The sequence below is a fragment of the Vombatus ursinus genome, unplaced genomic scaffold (genome assembly GCF_900497805.2).
Source record: "Vombatus ursinus unplaced genomic scaffold, bare-nosed wombat genome assembly UNPS02014877.1, whole genome shotgun sequence".
Taxonomy (NCBI): Eukaryota; Metazoa; Chordata; class Mammalia; order Diprotodontia; family Vombatidae; genus Vombatus; species Vombatus ursinus.
Window position 1 is genome coordinate 2,259,844 of NW_020954655.1, and position 11,999 is coordinate 2,271,842.

The 11,999-nt window shown below is 37.1% G+C and overlaps 1 protein-coding gene across 1 annotated transcript in view; it reads left to right on the forward strand.

The window, feature by feature from the left end:
* AFF3 (AF4/FMR2 family member 3) overlaps positions 1–11,999 on the forward strand; it is a 666,987-nt gene that overhangs the window by 587,751 nt on the left and 67,237 nt on the right. The gene's annotated exons all lie outside the window — the stretch shown is intronic.

The following is an 11,999-nucleotide window of genomic DNA, read 5'->3' on the forward strand; positions in this document are numbered from 1 at the left end:
CCTCTTCATTCCTTTGCTTTAGTTCTACCTGCTATCTTGCCCTCCTATTCCTTAACTTTCCCTCCCCTTATCCTCTCCCCTCTCCCTATCTTCTTATCCCCATTTTTCTTTCTGAATTTAGAAGACTTTTATATTCTTTTAGATATATATGTTGGTCCCTCTTTAACCCATTCTCAATGAGAGTAAGGTTTCGACACTACCCACCTTCCCCCCTATTAGCTTCTTCTGTATCAATTTTTTTTCCTTTTTTGGCCTCATTTATATGAGACAATTGTTCCTTTTTCTCTCTCCCTACATAGTTTTATTTTTTCAGAATCACCCTATCATACTTAGCTTAGCCCAAGCCTCTCTTTCAAACTGCCCAAATAAAAATGACAGCCATAAAAGAACTGATAAAATTTTCATGTATAAGAATCAAACAATTTGACCTTATTGAGTCTGTTATAATTGGTCCTTAATGTTTACTTTATATTTCTCCTGGATGTTATATGTCAAATTTTCCCTTAAGTTCTGCTGTTTTTGTCACAGATACCTGAAAGTCTTTCAGTTCATTAAATGTCCTTTTTTTTTTTCATTTGGGATTGTACTTTGTGGGGTAAGTTATGCTTGGTCTTAACCCCAGCTCTTTTGCTCCAGGAAATGTAGTATTCCAAGACCTACAGTCCTTCAATGTAGTAGCTGTTAAGTCTTGTGTAATCCTTATTGTAGCTCCATGATATTTAAATTGGTTTTTTTCTTGTTGTTTCCAATATGGTCTCCTTAATCTGGGAGCTTTGAAACTTGCCTGTTCCTGTAAGTTTTCCTCTTGGGATCCCTTTCAGGTGATGATTGCTGGATTTTTCTATTTCTGCTTTGCTTTCTTGTTCTAGAACTTAAAGGTAATTTTCCTTGATAATTTCTTGTAATAATGTATCAAGATTCCTTTTTAATCATACTTTTCAGGCAGTCTGACTATTCTTATATTATTTCTCTTCAATCTGTTCTCCAGATCAGTTGTTTTCTGATGAGATGTTTCACATTCTCTTCTATTTTCTCATTCTTTTGATTTTGTTTCATTGTTTCTTTGTGTCTTAGAACATCATTAGCTTCCTTTTGCCCAGTTCTAGTTTTCAAGGAATTATTTTCTTCCTTAAGTTTTTGTCTCTCTAGATTCTTTATCAGCTACATTCTCTTTCTGCTTTGTCTGGCATTCTAATTATTTTGTCTTTATCTTTACTTGTATCCCTTGTGCCTAACACAGTGCCTGGTACCTAGTAGTCACCCCTTTAATCAATTAACTCCAGTAGTTCAGAATCAAATATAAAATCTTCTGTTTATCTTTCAAAGTACTTCATAACTTGATCCCTTCCTACCTTTCCAGTCTTCTTACACTTTACTCTCCTCTATATACTGTGTTCCAATGAGACTAGCTTCCTTGACTTCCATCTCTTGACCCTGGGCATTTTCACTGGCTGTCCCCCACACCTGGAATTATCCTCCTTCTCATGTCTGTCTCCTTACTTCCCTGGCTTCATTCATATTCCAGTTAAAATCTCATCTTTTGAAAGAAACTCTTCCTGATCCTTCTTGTTGCTAATGGCTTCCTTCTACAACGTTTTCAACTTGTCCTTTCTATTATCTTGTTTGTACATAATTGCTTGTGTGTTGCCTCCCCCATAGGACTGTGAGTTCCTTGGGAGCAAGAACCTTTTTTTGTGGGGGGGGTTTTTGTTTTGTTTTGTTTTTACCTTTCTTTGTATCTGCAGCACTTAGCACAGTACCTGGCACATAGCAGGATCTCAATAAATGCTTATTGTCTTGACTTAATAAAGGTATATTAGATTAAATTTTTAACCCAAACAAGGTATGCTAAGTATCAATTCTATACCTGTAAAGGAAAGTGCAAAGACACACAAGAAACAGCACTGCAGGGAAAAGATATAGGATATATCTGTTCATTTTCCTGAGAGAAAGGAAAAGCCAACTCATTCTAATAAGAAAATGATAAAATAGTCCAAAAGAAGTGTAGCTATTTAATACCACCAGTTATGAGATTTCAGTTATCACACCTTTCACAGAAGGTATGATTATATCTGAGTGAATTGTCCTGGGCCTCAATTTCTTTACCTGCAAAATGGAGACAGTGGATTATATGAACTCAAAGGGCCCTTTGAGCTTTGACATTCTATGATTCCCAGCCTTTTCCTAAAATAAACAAAATAGTTTTTTTAATCATTCAGTCTTTATTCAGCTCTGAAAATCCAGAGAGTATTGGCATGTGATGTCTCCTTTCATGGTCATCCCTAATGAAATCTCCAGCCCTTTCCTCTGGATTTGCCTCCTTTACTCCCACTATTGCACTGCGTTTTTTGGACGTAGATCTGAAATAGTGCAGTTAGTGACTTGGAATGTTTGATTATTTGCAGCTCTGGCTTCCCTTGGTATTTCCTCACTGTCATTTCCATCCTGGGACATTTTGGACTAGCATTCCACTCTTTTTTTTCCCTCTTGTTTGGGCTATGAAGGGATTCGGCTTTATGTCATCATGTAGCTGGAATCTTCTTCATATACAGTTTAAATAAATTTATCCGGACATTTTTAGCAATGCTCACTGGAAATAGAAATCTCTTTCTTGCCAGCATTCTCACAATTCTTAAATTTCAGGCCTTTTTTGGCTTTCTAATTATTTTGTGTATCTCTCAGACTGTATTAATTTGGTATAGTCCCATAGTGTATCATTGGGATTTTTTACATGTTTTTTCTTCATTCTTTGGGCAATCTCTTCCAAAGGATCAATATAATTGAAGGAAGGAAGCAGCAATAGTAGAACACAAGATTTAAGAGTCACAAGACCTGGGCAGCTAGGGGGCATGGTGGATAGAGCACTGGTCCTGGAGTCAAGAGGACTTGAGTTCAAATCCAGCCTCAGACACTTGACACTTACCAGCTAAGTGACCCTGGGCAAGTCACTTACCCCCACCACCTCCCTCAAACTCCTTCTTCCCCCCCAAAAAAAGTCACAAGACCTGGGTTTTGACCATATCTCTGCCACTTGCTTCCTATGTGACCAGGAGCAAGTTACTTTGGCTCAGTGCCTCAGCTTCCTCATCTAAAAAAGTTAATTCCTGACCTACCTACTTCATATCATTATTAGCCCAGTATTTCAATGGTTCCTTGCTGGAAGGTGGATATTCCTTTCATCAAGGTAGATGATGACCTGACTATACCCCATCATCCTGTCCAATTCTTGTTCATATCTTTCTGTCAAGACTTATAGGGAATTCCTCTAATATTCTGGAGGCCCTCCTCTGTTATTGGGGTTTTTTTTTAATAACCAGAATGGTATGAAACTTAAATAAGAACATGTGCATACTATATTTTGTATATAAAACAGTATACTGATGTAAACTATTTATCATCAGCCTCTTTTCATATTTGGTACGTAAGATTTTTTTTTTCGAAGACTGCTGACACCGGGGCCATAGGCAGAATTAGGGAATCTAGGAAAATTTGGAGAGGTACAATGATATTAACTCCCTTTTTTTAAGCACACAACTCACAATAGTAAAGAAGGTAAATTCTATGGAAAATAAACAAAATAATAAATAATATATATAATACATAAAATAAAAAATAAAACATAAAATAAAACCCTTTTTGAACTCTCTGATGAACAACTCACTCCCAATGATTGATCTAAATCCTAGCCTCTTGAAGTATCAAATATGTAGGCTTTCTCTTGTTTTAGATTGTGGCAAATGACCTTGAATGATATTTTTAGTTGCTCCTAGCAGGGAGTCGTAGGTCTGGTTCACTTACTGAACTGAATAGTTTTCTCGGTCCAAGAAAGATCCAAAAAACTTCAGTTGAGGTTTCCATAGTTGGGTTTCATTTTCGCCAAAGGCAAAAACCTTAAAGGTTCGCCTTGGCTGATGGAAGACAGTTATCCCTGCAGTGCAACCCAACTCAGTAATATAGTACCAAAGCAGAGACTTCCTCTTACTGTCATTATTCTTTTGTCCACCTATCTTGTTGACTTTTAGCCATAGAAAAGATTGGTCCCTGGTTAGTCTACTCCTTTAGCAGAGTTCCCATCACAAACTCTAGATTCAGATATAGTGACCACAAACCTTGATTCCTTTCTTGATTGAACACTCTCCATTAGTTTAGAAGCTTGTGAAACGACAGATTTCTCCCTAATTAGCTTTCTTAAACATTATTCAAATCAATCAAGAATGTCAACAGTTTTAGCTAGTTACTGGCCCCACCTAAGGCGCAAGAGACTGTACTTCTCTGTCTTCTAGCATGTATTTCCTTAGGCAAGCTCTACTCAGTAGGTTAAGTGAAGGGGAAAAGATACCAGTACCCCTACATTTATATTTCTCTTTGGCAGGAGTTCAGTTTTCAGTCTGTTTCCAATTTATCCTTTACTAAAAGTCAGGACTTGAGCCAGTTTTCAAGTCTGATAATTATGTCTCGAAACATAAATTTTTCAGTTCTGTAAACCTCTTAAATGTTTACCTGATGGTGAGTATGGTCACAAACAACAACAACAATAATCAAAATAAAAAACATTGTTCCTCTCATCCATTGTTTTCCCATAAGGGAAAGTGAAAGGAAGGCAATAAGCATTTATAGAGTGCCCACTGTGCACCACATACTGTGCTAAATGCTTTATAAATATCTCATTTGATAGTCTTTCCATTTTACCAGTTCTAATCTATGTCTCAGTATACCTTCTTATATTGCTCCTAATCCATTATGTGAATTTAGACTCCTCAATTTAATATTAGCCCAGGAGGAATGGCTGAATCAGCTGATAGAGCTTATTGAAATCTTAGAGGATTTAAATCCCTGATCTTTAGTTCCATGTTCTCAAAGGAGGTAACATATGTAAAGTCCTTGGCAAACCTTAAAGCCTTATTTAACTTAGAGGAAGCTAGGTGGCCCAGTGGATAGAGCACTAGATTTGTAATCAAGATCTGAGTTCAAATTTGACCTCAGACATTTACTAGCTGTGTGACCCTACACAAGTCACTTAACCTCTGTCTGCCTTAGTTTCCTGAGCTCTAAAAAAAGGGAGGGGAATTAATAATAGCACCTACATGCCAGGGTTGTCGTGAAGATGAAATTAAATATTTGTAAAATCCTTTTCAAACTTTAAAACACTACACAAATTCTAGTTATTATTATTATTATTATTATTATTATTATTGACCTTGATCTTTGACCTCTGAGTTAGTACACAGTTGTAGCACCTCAAATTTGCTTCCACACTCCTTTATAAGGTAAACACTAGATTTCGTAAGAAAACTTGAGTTTGAATACTTACTGAGAAGTTATTAGTTCATTTTTCTCACCTGTAAAATGGGACTAGGAACATGTAGAAAATGCATGTTCTTGTGTCTCCTCAATAAAGTTAAGCCCTTATAAGGTTAACCCCTTGTCAAGGTTAACACCTTATCAATATGGTAAACATGAATAAGACCTTTATTCAGACAGGGATGGTATCAATCTGATAAGGTAGAAGCTTGCCTTTTCCTTTTAACATTGTATCTGAGAAAGATTGATTAAGTCATGGCTAGACATAAACCTGCACTATATACAATACTATAATGGGTGTTTTGCTAGCCTGAATACATGAGAACTGAGGGCCTTTTGCCTTTTTCAATTTTTTTTTGGTGGATACCTAATTGTCAGTCAAATTTGAATATTGTAGGGAAAACCCTTGGTAGAGGCATAAACCAAAGAGTAATTTATGAAACTGAACCAAGGCTATGTAAACCTAGAGTTTCATTTCTTGACTGTGGGTAACATTTGTGGGGCTTATCCAGTATTTTTTTTAATTGTTGTTGTTCCTAGACATGGTCTACCAGCATTAATAGCCTTGTACTAGCAGGCAGTAGGTTACATCTACATAATTCACAGGGTTTTGTGAAGAAAATATTTTGTAACTTGTAAACATGAGCTTCTAATGTTTAAGGGAAAAGATGCTAAGCCTAAAGAAATCATGTAATACCTTTTGAAAGAACATTAGCTTTGTAGGCTGAAGAACTGATAAAATTTTTCTTCTATCCTCTGTTGGGTATATCACATCAATCATCAAACATTTGAAAGAACCTACACTGTGCGAGGCACCATGTTAGATTCTAGGGATAACCAAAAAATAAATAAATAAATAAATCTCCTTTACATGACTGAGTTGCTTGCTTACTTCCATTGGACGACAAGTGATTCTTTTTTCCATTAAAATCAGTTCTCAGTGAAGTAGGCAAGTTGTCCTTACTAAACTATAGAAAAGCAGGGTTTGGGTTTTATTTTGTTTTTTTGAGAATGAGCACTTTCAGTTGTCATGTTGATTCCTTGACCTGGGAATCAGGTTATACCAAGGTAGCCAGAGCAAAAACAAATTATTTTGACATCCAGTGGCCCAGTAGGTAGAATGCTGGGCCTGGAGTCAGGAAGACCCAAGTTCAAATTCGGCTTCAGACATTTACGTGTGGGAGACTGGGTAAGTCCACAACCTCTGTTTGCTTCAGTTTCCTCAACTGTAAAATGTGTATAATAAATAGTAGCAACAAACTCACAGGGTTGTTATGATACAGTATTTATTTTTTTAAAAAAAGCATTTAGCACAGTTCCTGAAAGTACTATATAAATACTTATTCTTCTTTCTATCCAGGGAACGCTTCAGAAAATATCCCAAGGGCAAGCACCACGTAGGATGAGGGAGAGGCTACAGTACATGATCCTATTTAGGTCGAGAGACAGAAATCCAGGAATTCAGGCCCTTCTAGGTAAAGACCCTAGAATATTGCTAGGCCCTGCTGGGGTAGGTAATAGTAGGCAGAGTGGCCATAGAAGACCTCATATGGGATATGGCTAGTAGGGAGGAATGAAAACATCTGGTAGCTTCACATATTTTAACTAATTATTCTTGCTAATTAGGTGCTAGGTTCCATTATTTCTAAACTGATGGAGGAATATATAAATGTTATCAGTACCATCTAGGTTTCAGGACCCTGACCAAAAAAAAAAACCATTCTCTCTACCCTGAGTATATATCTCAATAGGGGACTAAGATTCCCCATGATTCTTATCTTTATGTGTCTGGAAGTTTCTGCTTCTCTTGAATTAAAACATCCCCTCTCTAATGAGACTTTCACATTTGCCTGGTGATAGGGCATCAGTGACAAGCTTTTTTAAGTTTACAGTTACAGTGTCAAAATTCCTGAGACTATAGAAAAAATAAGAATACCTTTTTGCTACCCACCCGTCTCTTTTAAGAAGAATACATAGTATTTGGATGGATTTTGCTTTGCCAGGGCCCCAGGGATAAGTTTTTACTGTGTTCGTCTCCCACCATGTAAATGTCGTCTGGTACTTAAATAACATTGATAAAAAGGGAGGATGGAGGGAGGGGGAAGAAGTAAAAAAGAGAGAGAGAGGGAGAGAGGGAGAGGGGGGGAGAGAGGCAGAGGAAGAGAAATAATGTTGTTGGGGTACTGAGAGTCAATAAATCAACAAGTGTTTATGGAATATTCACAGAGCATATAGTCAGAAGGAACTGTAGCTTTGTGTAATACACGTGGAATTCCTACTAGTTTTAGGCACTGTTGGCACTCCAGCATTTTATAGAATACTGAACAGACAAAAAGCCTTGTCTCCAAATAGCTTTCTAACTAAAGTATCAAGATGATCCTTCACTATTTATGCAGGGGTCCAAAATGAGTTAGGCTGCAGGCAGTTCATTTCAAAAAGATGTGACCCCTCATTCACAGTAGCTTACACTCTAAGGCTATGTTCTTTGAAGATCCATGTTCAGACTGAGCCTGGGCCAGATTCCCAAAAAGACTAGTCTGGCAGCTAAAGAAGGGACATGATGAGCACACAGTTTAGATTAAAATTGGAACTCCCTCAAGCATCAGAGTACTTAGTCAAACAACTCACAAAACCAGTAAAATATTTCTTGAAACCAAAACACAGAAAGCAAACAAACCATCCAAGAGAGAATGTGCGTAAATTGTAGCAGAAGGAATTTAAGCTACATGTAAAGAAGTGTTCCCTGGCGGTCAAGATTGTTGGTTCTGGAAACTCCTTTCCCAGAGATCGGTTAGCAGTTAAAAAGAGGCTTTAAATCCTTAGGAGTTATCTTGGTATTGTGGAAAAGGCACTGGTCTTAGAGGCAGACATTCTGGGTTTGAGACTTGGCTTTGATACTTACCAGCTTTATAACTCCAGGCAAGTAGTCATTTAATCTCTATAAGCCTCAGTTTCCTCATCTGCAAAAGGCAGATAATATTTGCAGTACAATACCCCAGGGTTGTTGTGAGCAAAGTGCTTTGTAAACCCTAAAAATACTGGATAAATGTGAGCTAGCATTATTTTAGGAAAGTTTAGGAGCAGTTCTGGCTAAAGAATTTTTCTACCATGATTCCATCATTGTGGTCATCAATAAAAATTTTATTGAGAGTCTTCAAGGTTCAGGGCACAATGCTGAGTACTATTCAAGTTCCAAAAAATGTTACACACCTTTTTAGTTTCATAGGAATTTGTACCTCTGTGTCAACATGACACAGAAATAATTGACTCATGCTGTTATTTCAGTTTCTTTTTTAATCACTCAATTAAAAAAAAAAAGATTGGTCAAACCAATTCTTTGGCATCTTATATACAAAACAATCATCTGACTGATTGCATTTTTTTTACTTTTCAATTTATAATTTAATTGTTGGGTATACATACTATAAAGAACCCTGTCCTGAAGGTTTTTTTTTTATTTTCTTGATTCTGTAGCTAGGAATCCCTTGTGGCTTAGTGAATTTCTTTCTTTTTATTTGTCACTGTATAAAGACTAAGATTATTGTCCTCATCAGTTAACTGGGTCATGCCAGTCATCTTCCAGGACAGCCGCCCTGCTGGACTTGAACCAGCTTAGCTCATGTAATGGTGACAGTGATAATAGTACTTGGTATTTCAATAGCACTGTTATCCTCAAGGAGTAATTGGCAGCTTCCTTGAAATAAAGGTAGGAGTGATCCTGATTTTACATCCTGGAGCAACCAAAGCATGTCACAAAGAAGAAATTACTTTCCCCCATCCATGGGAAATCAGTGTTCCTGGCTCCACATTCTGACCTGCTCTTCCTCATGGTTCATACCTCTCACCTTAGCCTTGGTCACAGATACATTCTATTCAGGTGAATTATGAAAAAGGTCCCTCATATTTCTTTGTTCTTGTTTAATATGTTATTTTTTAAAGCAAGTCAGTTTGTCAATGTAGATAAACTTCCTAACTTGAGGAATTCATTTCTGGCAACATATATTTCACATTTTAGATTCTGCCCACCTGGCATCAAATGGTGCTATTACTATGAGATAGTGGCAATAAAAGTAAGGAAATATATTGACTGCATAATGTATGTCTTGCTGAAAAATTAAAGTACAATTTTTAAAATCTAGTAAGTCACCCTGGGAGTGGCAGTATCTTACTGAATATACAAAGCATGAATGTACTAATAACTAGCACCATATGTTCTGTCTTTTTTTTTAACTTAAAGAAGTTTGAATGCATTAGTCAGTGATCAAAGCCAATATTCATTATCCTGAACCAATTGAGGTGTTCCTTATTCATCTTGATTTGCCAGTTTTCAGCAACTACATTTCCAAAGTGTGGAAGAGAGACATACCCCTTCCCTCTATATCCCTTGAAATTGGGAAGCATTTTTGCCATGTGGCTTTTTCATTGTGGTGGGGACTACCAGCAGAACTCTTAACATGGATTCCAGATGTTCCTGCAGAGTCTAACAATTCTTTTATGACTCCAGCAATAGTAGCCATTTCTATTTAGCTAACAGGGAAGATCGATTTTTAGGTCAGGAGAGAAGAAAGATATATTATAGTCCTTTTATCCTCAAACTTCCCTTATCCTCTGTCTAGAAATTCTGGATTCCTCACTCAACACCAGACACAAATGATGGCCTGGAAATGAAATCATAGCAGCTAGGGAAAAGCATAAATGTACAGATGTTCTCTGATGTTAAAGAAGCTTGTCAGGCAGCAGGTATTGACAGTGACATTCTGGGAAAGAATCAGAACCATGAAGGCAAGTTACTCTCAAATGATGGTTTCCCTTAACCCTTGTGTTAGAAAATTCATTTCTGTTTTCAAATTCTCTGTAAGCTGTTTCTTCCCTTGTCTTTTTGAGAAAAACAAGACTCTGTTGCTTTAATAACATTCTGACCTGAGATTTATGAATGACTGTTTTTATCTGTTTGGTGGGTCACTATGGCCCAAGAATCCATCTCTACTAGTCAGCTTTCTGGTGATGAGTCTCTCCATACATAGCTAGGCTGGGTGGTACTGAGAGAGTAGGCTGTACCCTATTCTCTCTGTCTGTATGACCCTACTCAGAGCTTTTCCAGTCTGTACTTCATTGATACTGCCTTCAGAAGTCCAGAGTCACCTCCACGATACAGTGAAGGGTGGAGCAGGGATTTGTGGAAATGATAGATGTCTGTCCTGGTGAAAAATGTCTGCTCCAAAAAACAGGCTAAAAGAGGCCTTTACTTAAAGCAGAGACAGGAAAACAATATACACACACTGACAACAACAATGTAAATGAAAAGAACCACCACCACAAAAGAATCAAAACTGAATGTTATTAAATTATAAAGAAAAAAATTGGCCCCAAAGATGAGAACAGGCCTTCCACTACACCTCTGTAGAGGTTGGGGGTTCACAGGTATGAAATACTGCATTTGACATCAGACTTTTTTTTGATTCATTCATATATTTAAATGAATTTTTTTATCTTCTTCCTCTTTTTCTCTCCCTTTACAAATTCTTTCTTATAAGGGATAGGACTGTAGGAACAGGAAAGGGAAGAAATTAAAAAGGGAAATCTGGGTAATGTATAGAACCAAAAGCTAACAACAAAAATTATTTTTTAAAGTTTTTTATTTAATCCAATGTATCATGCACTTTGAACCATAATGTGGATAATTTCCAATTAGCTGGCTATTTATTAACATACAATCCCATACCAGCAACAAGCCACAAGTAAATGGCAAACAGGAGTTTTGCTGACCAAATGACTCTGTGTGTTCCAGGAACTATTGTTTTCTCAGTTTTCAAATACACACATTCATTTCTTATTCAATTCAATTAATAAAGGACCTTGAAGATGTCAAATATTTTGTGAGTGCTGAGTGGTTTTATTTTTTTGGCAGTAAAAGCCTTTGCTTGGGTGTATGCTATTTGAATTTTTATGGTTAATTACCTTTGGAAAGAGTAAATTTTTCCTGTTGTCTTTGAGTACATGATTATGCTCTGGCAAATTTGAGTGTGAATGTGAACATCAAGTATGAATTTTAAAATGCCATTCCTGTAAACTGCTGCATTGGGGTTGAATTTTAAAAGTCTGGAATCTAAAAATGTGCATGCAATAGGCCTCAGTCCTTCAATAAGGATGCAAAAGAAGCTCATTGTTTGTAATGGGGACCCTGCTTGTGTGAGGACAGCAGAATCAGAATGAGTGCAGGCAGGAAGATGGGAGGAGACAGGGCTATATAACATGGGTTGGCCCCAGCTTTGAAGAAAACTCAGACATAAAGCAGAATAACGAACATGCCAATTTTTCTAACCACTTTGTTTTTCCTAATGCCTGCCGTGTCTCTGCTTCTCCTTAGTGACAATAATGAAGTAATCAGCAATCATTTCTACACTTTTGGGGGGCATTTCAAGCATTGTTTTCCTCTTCCTTTCTTGCTACTTCAGGCTTTGAAATGCACCTGAAAAGTCATCCCCCCATCATTGTGCATCAGCACAACAGAAATGGGCAATTGAAAAAAAAAAAGTTTCCTCCCTACTAAACCAGTGCCCAAATATTAGAAGCATCAACTTCCTGGCCCAGTTTTTTTTTTTTCCAGATGGATTCCACTAACCCTGATTTTTTTTTTCTTAAGTCCCAATTCCAGATTGTAGGTATGCACATAGCTATGACTGGAGAGCCTTAGCAAA